This window comes from Ailuropoda melanoleuca, chromosome 15 (genome assembly GCF_002007445.2).
Source record: "Ailuropoda melanoleuca isolate Jingjing chromosome 15, ASM200744v2, whole genome shotgun sequence".
Lineage (NCBI taxonomy): Eukaryota > Metazoa > Chordata > Mammalia > Carnivora > Ursidae > Ailuropoda > Ailuropoda melanoleuca.
In genome coordinates, this window is record NC_048232.1 from 19,599,799 (window position 1) to 19,610,310 (window position 10,512).

The 10,512-nt window shown below is 36.2% G+C and overlaps 1 protein-coding gene across 18 annotated transcripts in view; it reads left to right on the top strand.

The window, feature by feature from the left end:
* Positions 1 to 10,512, top strand: part of MLLT10 (MLLT10 histone lysine methyltransferase DOT1L cofactor) — a 242,357-nt gene that overhangs the window by 68,133 nt on the left and 163,712 nt on the right. The gene's annotated exons all lie outside the window — the stretch shown is intronic.

A 10,512-nucleotide genomic window follows, 5' to 3' on the forward strand; every position in this document is an offset into this window, starting at 1 on the left:
TTGAATGGCAGGCCTTCTGAGAGGTGAAACTAATGATACAGGCAAAGTTGTCATTCCTTCCCCTCTCCCCTGCTCATCTCCTTCCTGTCCCTTCCTTCACCCACTCCCCTCTCCCCTCCCCTTTTCTGTACTTGATGCTGTTGATTGTGGGGAGCCACTGAAGCTGAGGAATAACATGAGATTTCTATTTTAGAAAGGTCACTCTGACAGCCTTGTGGAGAATGGATTGGAAGGATATGAGACCAGATCAGCCAAAAAAAAAATAACAGTAGAGCTGGATCATAAGTGTATTTAACATACTTGAAATCAGCTATATAGCCTGGGGGGTGGGAGGAGATATAGAAAAAAATAAACTGTAGAGGTAATTCAGTTTGCCATTTTACTCACTGAGTGTATGTTCTAGGCAAACCTATATGGAAATCCCAGTGACTGATTGTAAGGCTTTCCCAACCATCATTGACAAAGATGTGAAATATATTATTGAATATATTCAATATATTATTGAACTATATAATAATAGTGAGATATTATTATTGAGCCAGGCAAGAGGTGGTGATGTTGCATTCTTGTTTTTTTTTTTTTTGAAACTAAAATTTTAATTTCAGTATAGTTAACATACACTGTTATATTAGCTTCAGATGTACAATATCATGATTCAGTAATTATATATATTACTCAGTTCTCATCAAGATAAGTGTTACTCTTCATCCCCTTTACCTGTTTATTTCACATACACCCCATCCCGCCCTCAGTTTGTTCTCTATAGTTAAGTTTGTTTTTTGGTTTGCTCTTTTTTTCTTTGTTCTTTTGTTTTTTTTAATTCCAAATATGAAAGAAATAATAACGGTAGTTGTCTTTTTCTGTCTGACTTATTTCACTTAGCATTATAGTAACTTAACTCTGGTTTAACCCATGTTTTTGCAAATGGCAAGCTTTCATTCCTTTTAATGACTGAATAATATTCATCTGTGTGTGTGTGTGTGTGTGTGTGTGTGTGTGTGTATAATATATATATTTTTTAGTTTACTTATTTTAAGTAATCTCTACAACCAGCATGAGGCTTGCATGCTCTTCTGTCTAAGGCAGCCAAGTGCCACCACATCTTTTTCAATTCATCTATCGGTGGACACTTGGGCAGCTTCCATAATTTGGCTGTTGTAAATAATGCTGCAGTAATTATAGGGGTGCATATACCTTTTCAAATTAGTATTGGTTATATTCCAGTAGTGTGATTACTGGATCATATGGCAGTTCTGTTTCTAATTTTTTTGTGGAACCTCTGTGCTGTTTTCCACAGTGGCTGTACCAGTTTGAATTTTCACTAACAGTACACAGAGTTCCTTCTTTTTTCACATCCTCATCAACACTTGTTGTTTCTTGTGGTTTTGATTTTAGCTATTCTGACATGTGTGAGGTGATGTGTCATTGTGGTTTTGATTCGTATTTTGCTGATGATGAGTGATGTTGATCATCTTTTCATGTGTTTGTTGGCCATCTGTATATCATCTTTGGAGGAATGTCTGTCCATGTCTTCTGCCCATTTTTAATTGGATTATTTGTTAACTTACATTCTTGAAGAAATTTCAGAATGAATTGAGGCTCATTGATAGATACTATCTGAGAGAAAAATGAGAACTTGAAAAATCTGACAGGGTATATATTCAAAATTGGAATTTTAAGGGATTTTTCGAGGACAGTTTTGATTATGCTTGTTTTTTGCTTTAGAATCTATACCCTACAAAGTTGAAACTCTGCTTTATTACAGTAAGTCTAAGGGAGAGATTGATGAGGAAAAGGTTGAAGACAGCACTAGTAGGAGGGTAAAAATGAGGGAATGGACATCAAAGATACTAAGTAGTAAAACTTTGCAGGTATATTTTTAAAAATATATCTGTTTTATCATGGGAAACTTAGAACATACATAAAAGTAGAGAGAATCCCCAGGTACTTAGCTTCAACAGTGATAAGTCCTGGCTAGTCTTGTTTCATCTAAACCCTTCTGTATGCCATTCTGATTATTTTGAATTTTGTGAGCATCACTAACACATGTGGATATTTTAAAAATACACAACATATTATCAAACATAAAAAAAATTGACAAGGATTTCTTTAAGCCATCAACTATTCAGTCATTGTTCAGATTTTCCTGATTGTCTCTCTAAATGTTTTCTTTTTATATTTGAATGAATCGGTATCCAAATAAGTTCCATAAGCTGGATCCATAAGGTGCATACATTGTAATTGCTTGTTATGTTTCTTAGGTTTCTTTGTACCCCCTCCCCCACATTCCCTTATAACTTTACTTATGGAAAAACCTGGGACATTTGCCCTGTATGGTTTCCCACAGTGCATTTTATTGTTTGCTTCTCAGATGGTGTGTGTGTGTGTGAACCTGTTACTTGGTTCCATATTTTCTTTACATTACTAGTTGTATTCGGAGGCTTATCATACTCAGTGTATTGTGAGGGCAGTTAAAAATACTTGATAGTGTTGTATACTTCCTTCATGAGGGATATGATATTTGGTTATTTTCTTTTTTGTGATATTAGCAGCTGTTGACCAGTATCTGGACCATTATTTTATTTTTTTTAAAGATTTTTTATTTATTTATTTGACAGAGACAGCCAGCAAGAGAGGGAACACAAGTGGGGGGCGTGGGAGAGGAAGAAGCAGGCTCCTAGCGGAGGAGCCTGATGTGGGGCTCGATCCCAGAACGCTGGGATCACCCCCTGAGCTGAAGGCAGACGCTTAACAACTGCGTCACCCAGGTTCCCCTGGACCATTATTTTATTAAATAGAGGTTGAATAAGTTGTGATATTTTGTCATTAGGTATTAGGAAGAGTACTTCTATAAAGAGAACCGATTCCTTAACAACTAATGCATTACCCTGAAGTGCAGTTTGTGAAGGAAGGGAGGATATTTTATTCTTTTTTCTTAATATTGAGGTCAAATTCGTACAGCATAACATTAACCAATTTAAGATACACAGTGTAGTGACATTCACTACTTTCACAGTGTTGTGCAACTACCACCTCTGTCAATTTCCAAAACATTTTTATCACCTTCAAAGAAAATATGCTTTCATAAGCAGAAACTGTACATTCTGCCTTCTGCCCTTCCTCCCCCAACCCTTGGCAAGCACCAGTCTGCTTTTTGTCTCTATGGATTTACTTACTCTGTGTATTTTATATAACTATAACAGTCATACAGTGTATGACCTTTTGAGTCTGGCTTCTTTCTTGGCATAATGTTTTTCAGGTTCATCAGTATTGCAGTAGGTAGTAGTACTTCAATCCTCTTTATGGCTGAATAATATCCTGTGTGTGTGTGTGTGTGTGTGTGTGTGTGTGTGTGTGTGTGTGATTGATTACATTATGTTGGTCCTTTCATTATTTGGACACTTGTGTTGTTTCTACCTTTTGATTGTTGTGAATAGTGCTGCTGTGAACATGGTTGTACAAGTATCTGTTTTATCTCTTTTCAGTTTCAAGGGATATGTACTAGGAGTGGCATTGATGGTTGGATAGTGATTCTGTGTTTAACTTTCTGAGGAACCACCAAACTTTTTCGTAGTGACTGCACCATTTTTACATTCCCACAGGCAGTGTACGAAAGATCCAATTCCTTTTCATTCTCACCAACACTTCTTCTTAAGTTGGCTTCTCTGTTCTGCCTCTTTTTTCTTTTTTAAAGAGAGAGTACACACGTAGGTGAGGGGCAGAGGGAGCCCAGCAGGGAGCCCAACTCAGGGCTTGATGTGACCTGAGCCGAAATCAAGAGTCCGGACACTTAACCAACTGAGCCACCCAGGTGCCCCCCCCCCCTTTTTAACAAAGTACTGCAGAGACTGCGTAACTGCGTACAGTGTGTAATCATTGATACTGGGTGATTAGCAAAAATTCCTACAAGTGGAATTCCTGGGTCAGAGCATATGAATTTCTGTAATTTCAGTGGATTCTGCCAAATCCTCAACTGTCGAGATTATAGTAATTCACACTTTATTCACAACACCTGAGAAGAACCTGTTCTTATACTTACCTCAGTAGTTACACAACCATCTGTGGGTGTTTCAATTTTGTATTATCCATCAAACTCACAAGTCATAATTGGCTTATCCAACACCAAATATACTTAATAGAGGAAAAGTATATACAGTTGCAGTAATACACAGGCCTCCAAACTCTGATGCAAGTTTTAATGTCTTCATTATTTTGGTTGCAAGAAGCTAATGTGAATGCAGGTCCCATTAGCATGGGGAAACCACCACATTTGGTTACCCTCAGCTTAAAAATGTCTGCTAGTCATATAGTCTTCTGTATGTGTAAGTGGCTGGCTATTCTATTTTAATGTAACTGTGGACCATAAATTATGTAAGTCATACAATGTAGACTCCTGACAACCAAGTACAACAGGCTAAAATAAAGAGCACTCTCAGGTAAGTTACTAGTACATGGCACACCCTAGAGTATTGTCATCTATCAACAGAGTTTATGTTGCAAGAAGTTAAACTACTGTGTTTTCCTCCAGAGCCCAAAGGAGGGATTCTGAGTCCAGCTCTTAACCCTATCCATCCATCATTATTAAGGACCTTTTTATATTTGCCAATCTGTTAGATAAAAATTACATCAGTGTAGCGTTAGTGTGTATTTCTGTTACGGTGAGAGAAGTTTATCAACTTTTCATATGCTTAAAAGCTAATTTATATTCCCTTTATATGAAGTATTCCTTCATATTCTTACCTTAATTTTCTCTTGGTAAAATCCTCAAGGTACATATATGGGTTGTTGTGTAGGAGCTCTTGGTGTATTAGGGAAATCAGTCCTTTGTGGTATGAATTCCTGGAGTTTTTCCTACCAGACGGTTGGTTGTTGTGGTTTTGTTTTTTTTTTTTTAATTTCACCATTTTTTCCCCTTAATGTTCTTTTGCATTTAATTGCCATGTCTTTATGTCTCCTCTGTTTGTAAGAGTGTCTTAGTCTTGTTTTTCATTGCCTTAGCAGTCTTGAGGAATCCTGGCCAGGTACATGTTCAGTGCCCCCCGCCCCCCAATCTGGGTTTGTCTGGTATTTTCTCATTATTAGCTTGGTTGATGGATTTTGGGAAAAAGTACCACAGAGGTTAAGTCTACTGCTTATCTTGTCATATCAGGGAGTACAAAAAATCCACAAGACATCACTGATGATATTATCAGGCTATTTAATTTTTAAAAATCCCTTTGGTATTTTGATGACGATTTTCCTAAATTTGTAGATTAGTTTATGGAAAATTGACATTCTGTTACATAGGATAAGTTGCTAAACCATTGGGGTGATTTCAGCTGAGGGATGACTTGATTAAAGCAAGTTTTTTAACATCACTGTGGCTATTGTGTTGAAAGTCAACTTTAAAATAAGCTGTCAAGTCTGGGAGGGTAAGAGCCCCTTTGTTATTCTTCAGATGGAACTTAAGTAGTCTTGGAACATCGTTCTTACATATAAATTTTAGAACTGTATTCATTTCTTTATGGTACAGTTTTCTCCAAGTCTGTAAAATGCGTTTAATATTATATACTTTGTTGGGTTATGAGAGTTTAATAAGATCTGTGAAATGTGTAGAACGAGGTCTATGCATAGTACGCTCTATATTAGAGTTAAAAATAAAATGAAACGAAAAACATAAAAGAACTAGTTGTATTCTTTTTTTTTTTTTTAAGATTTTATTCATTTGAGAGAGAGACAGAGGTAGCGAGAGAGAGCACAAGCAGGGAGGAGAGGGAAAAGCAGGCTCTCCTGGCAGGGAGCCTGAGATTGGGGCGGGGAGGGCTTGATCCCAGGATCCTGGGATCATGACCTGAGCCCAAGGCAGACACTTAACCGACTGAGCCACCCAGGTGCCCCGAACCAGTTGTATTCTATGCAAATTGTTGAAATTGGCATTCTGTATTTTCTATACAGACAATGATAATGTGTATAAATGACAGTTTTATTTCTTCCACTTTATTTCTTGTTTTTTCATCTCTTTCATTCTTGAGTTTACTCCCAGGCTTTTCCCCACCATGACACTAAGGCCTGTTCTTGGTAAACTAATCAGTGATCTCCATGTGGCTGAACCAGTTCTCAAGTCCCATTGTTAGTTGATCTTTAGCAGCATTTGACAGTTTTGATCATTCTTGAAAACTTAACTTCATTTTGTTGCTGGGACAGTATTCTTCTTTTCCTTCGACCTTATTGATTGCCCCTTGTATTTTTCCGGACTCTCCTCTTGTAGACATTGATCTCTAAATATTAGAGTGCACCAGGATATAGGCCTTCTACACTTACTTCCAGAATGAACTTATTGAATATTATGGCTTTGAATAACATCTATGATGTATACGTTGATAGCACCCAAACTTGTATCTCCAGCCTTTTCTCTTCTCTTGAACTCTGGATTCGTAAATATCTAGTTGCTTGCTACATCATCTGCTTGTGTGATAGGTTCATATACTTAACATGGACATTTGGTATAGAATTGTGGAATCACTATGTTGTACACCTAAAACTAATGTAACATTATGTGTCAACTATATTTCAATTAAAAAAAAAAAGACGCTGTAGAAGAAAAAACCAACATGGACATCTAAACTCCACTTTCTCATTCCATTTAGTTACCCTGCCCGTTTCAGTTAAAGGCAGATTTACCTCTCCAATTTGTCTATAGAACTAAGTGAACCTACTCCTGCCAACCCTTCCATAATTAATCTTTTTTTTAAAGCTTTATGTACTTATTAGAGAAAGTGGGAGGGGAGGGGCAGAGGGAGAGAGAATCTGAAGCAGACTCCATGCTGAGTGCAGAGCCTGACGTGGGACTTGATCTCATGATGTTGAGATCATGACCTGAGCCAAAATGAAGAGTTGGATGCCTGACTTACTGCATCACCCAGGCTCCCCTCCATAATTTTATAACATTTGTTCCCTTTTTGTACTTTATGCCCCTTTGCCCTTTTTTTTGGTTATGACATAAAGATCTCAAATCAACAACTTAACTCCTCAAAAAACTAGATAAAGAACAACAAACACAAAGCAAACTCTAGGAAGGAAATAAAGATTAGAAGAGAGATAAACAGAGTAGAGAATTAGAGGATCAGTAGAAAAAATCATTGAAATTAAGAGTTGGTTTTTTGAAAAAAGGAACAAAATTGACTGTTAGCTAGATTTTTTTTTATGGCATGGGTGTCATTTATTTTATTTTGTATAGTTGACATACAGTGTCAACATTAGTTTCAGAGTGTTCAGCATAGTGATTGAACTTCTATTTAAGTTATGCTGTGTTCACCACGAGTGTTGGCTACCATCTGTCACCATATAACTGACCATATTCCTTATGATGTATCCTTTATTCTTGTGACTTATTCATTGCATAACTGGAAGCCTGTATCTCCCACTCCCTTTTACCCATTTTCCCCTTTCCCCCACCCCCTTTCCCTCTGGCAGCCATTAGTTCTCTGTATTTGTAGATCGGATTCTGCTTTTTTTGTTTGTTTATTCATTTGTTTTATTTTTTTTTAGATTACACGCTATTAGCTAAATTAAGAAAAAAAAGTATACAAATGATTAAAATTAGAAATGGAAAAGAGGGACATTACAGCTGATGCCACAGAAATAAAAAAGATTATTAGAGAATTTAGTAATCTGATAACAACTGAATAACCTAGAAGAATGGATAGAGTCCTAGAAACACACAGCCTACCAAGATTGACTCATGAAGAAATAAAAATCTGAACAGACCAACAACTAGTAAGGAGATTGAATCAGTATTTAAAAACCCAACAAAGAGAAGTCCAAAACCAGATGGCTTCACCAGAGAATTGATTCTCTGGAAATTCTTCCAAAAAATTGAAGAGGAGGTCATTGAAGCTTATTTTATGAGGTCAGCATTATTCTGAGAACAAAAACCAGACAAAGACTTTACAAAGACCAGTATCCCTGATAAATATGGATGTAAAAGTCCTCAACAAAATACTAGCAAACTGAATTCAGCAGCACATTAAAAGGATCATATATGATTTATTTATTCCTGGAGCATGAGAATAGTTCAGCATATGAAAGTCAATCAGTGTGTAATACACCATATTAACAGAGTGAAGGACAAAACCCCCGTGATCATTTCATTTCCATTGATGCAGAAAAAACAGTTGGCAAAATTCAACATCCTTCTGTGATAAATGAACCCATCAAACTTGGATGGAAGCTACCTGAACATATATACAGAGGCTGTGTATGAAAAGCCCATAGCTAATATCATACTCAATTGTTAAAGACAAAATTTTTTCTCTAAGACAAGGAATAAGGCCAGAATGCCTGCTTTCTTCATGACTGTTCAACATATTATTGGGGTCTTAGCCTGAGTACTTAGGGAAGAAAAGGAAATCGAAAACACCCAGTCTGAAAATGAAGAGGTAAAATTATCTTTGTTTGCATATGATATGATCTTATTTGTCAAAAACCCTAAAGATTCCACAGAAAATCTACTAGCACTAAAAATTCAGCAAAGTTGCAGAATACAAAATCAACATGTAAAAATTAGCTTTTCATTTATTTATTTACTTTAAATTTATTATTTTTTAAAGATTTATAAGTAATCTCTACACCCAATATTTGGGTTGAACCCACAGCCCTCAGATCAAGAGTGGCACATTTCACTGACTGAGCCAGCCAGGCACCCCCAAAATTAGTTGTTTTTGTACAGTGACAATAATTCGAAAAGGAAATTAAGATAATTAATTACTTTTATAAAAGTGTAAAAAATAATAAAACATTTAGGAATAAACCTAATCAAGGAGGGAAAGACACTGAGAACTACAAAACATTGCTGAAGCAAATGAAAGAAGGCATAATTAAATGGAAAGCTGTTCTGTGTCTCTAGTACTTAAAGTAATATACATATTGAACATAATACTTACCAAAATCCCAACAGCATTCTTGGTGCATACACCAAAATTCGTCTTAAAGTTCATAGGGAATCTCAAGGGTCTGTCCCTGAAATAGCCAAAACAGTTTTGAAAATGAAGAACAAAGTTGGAGGACTCAAACTTCTGGATTTCAAAACTTATTACACAGCTGTTGTAATCAAGACAATGTGGTACTGGCATAATGACAAATAGACCAAAGACATAGAATAGAGAGCCCGGAAATAAACTCTTCTGTGTGTTGGTCAGGTGATCCTTGATAAGCGTGCCAAGACAACTCAATGAGTAAAGGACAAGTCTCTTCGACAAATAGTGTTGGCAAAATGGTATATCCACGTGCCAAAGAATGAACTTTGACCCTTACCTTACACCATATACAAATATTAACTCATAGTAGATCAAAGATTAGGTACAAAAGACTCAAAATTATGAAATTTCTAGAAATTTAAAAATTAAAAATTTCTAGATGAAAACATATGGGAAAGGCTTCACGACTTTGGGCTTGGAAATGATTTCTTGGAAATGATACCAAGTACATAGGCCAAAAAAAAAAAAAAGATAAAAATAGAAAAAGAAAAAATAGACAAGTGGGACCACACAAGCTTACAAACTTTTCTGCATCAGAGAATCCATCAACAGATTGAAAAGGCAATGGAATGGGAGGTAATAAATAAAGAACTATTAGTACTCAACAACAAAAATATCAAATAACCTGATTTAAAAACGGGCAAAGAACATGAATAAACATTGCTCCAAAGATGATAATGCAGATGACCAACAGGCACATGAAAAGATGCTCAACATCGCTAATCAACATAGAAATGCAAATCAAAACCACAATGAGATCAGTGCACAGCCATTTAGAAGGGTGACTATCAATCCCCCCCCAAACAAACAACCACCCCAGAAGATAAGTATTTCCAAATACATTTTTATTTGCTTACTTCTGCTTTTTTGGGAAGGTTTATTTGGTGATCTTCTAAAATTTTAAGAGGGAAATTTATTTAGCTCATTAATTTGCAGGCTTTCCAGTGTATACTTTTCAAATTGTGTATTTCTGGGGAGAAATTTGACTTATCCTATAACTTAGCTATAATTTTCATTATAATTTTCATTATAAGTAAACTTCCTTTCTAATTACTACTTGGACCCATTGATAATTAAGAGGTTTGTTTCTTAATTTCCAAAAACATGAGGATTTCTCTTTTTTCTTATTTTAATTTTTTTTATTATATTATGTTAGTCACCATACAGTACATCCCTGGTTTCTGATGTAAAGTTCGATGATTCATTAGTTGCGTATAACACCCAGTGCACCATGCAATATGTGTCCTCCTTACTACCCATCACCAGTCTATCCCATTCCCCCACCCCCTCCCCTCTGAAGCCCTCAGTTTGTTTCTCAGAGTCCATAGTCTCTCATGCTTCATTCCCCCTTCTGATTACCCCCCTTCCTTTATCCCTTTCTTCCCCTACCGATGTTCCTACTTCTTATGTTCCATAGATGAGAGAAATCATATAATTGTCTTTCTCTGCTTGACTTATTTCACTTAGCATTATCTCCTCCAGTGCTGTCCATGTTGCA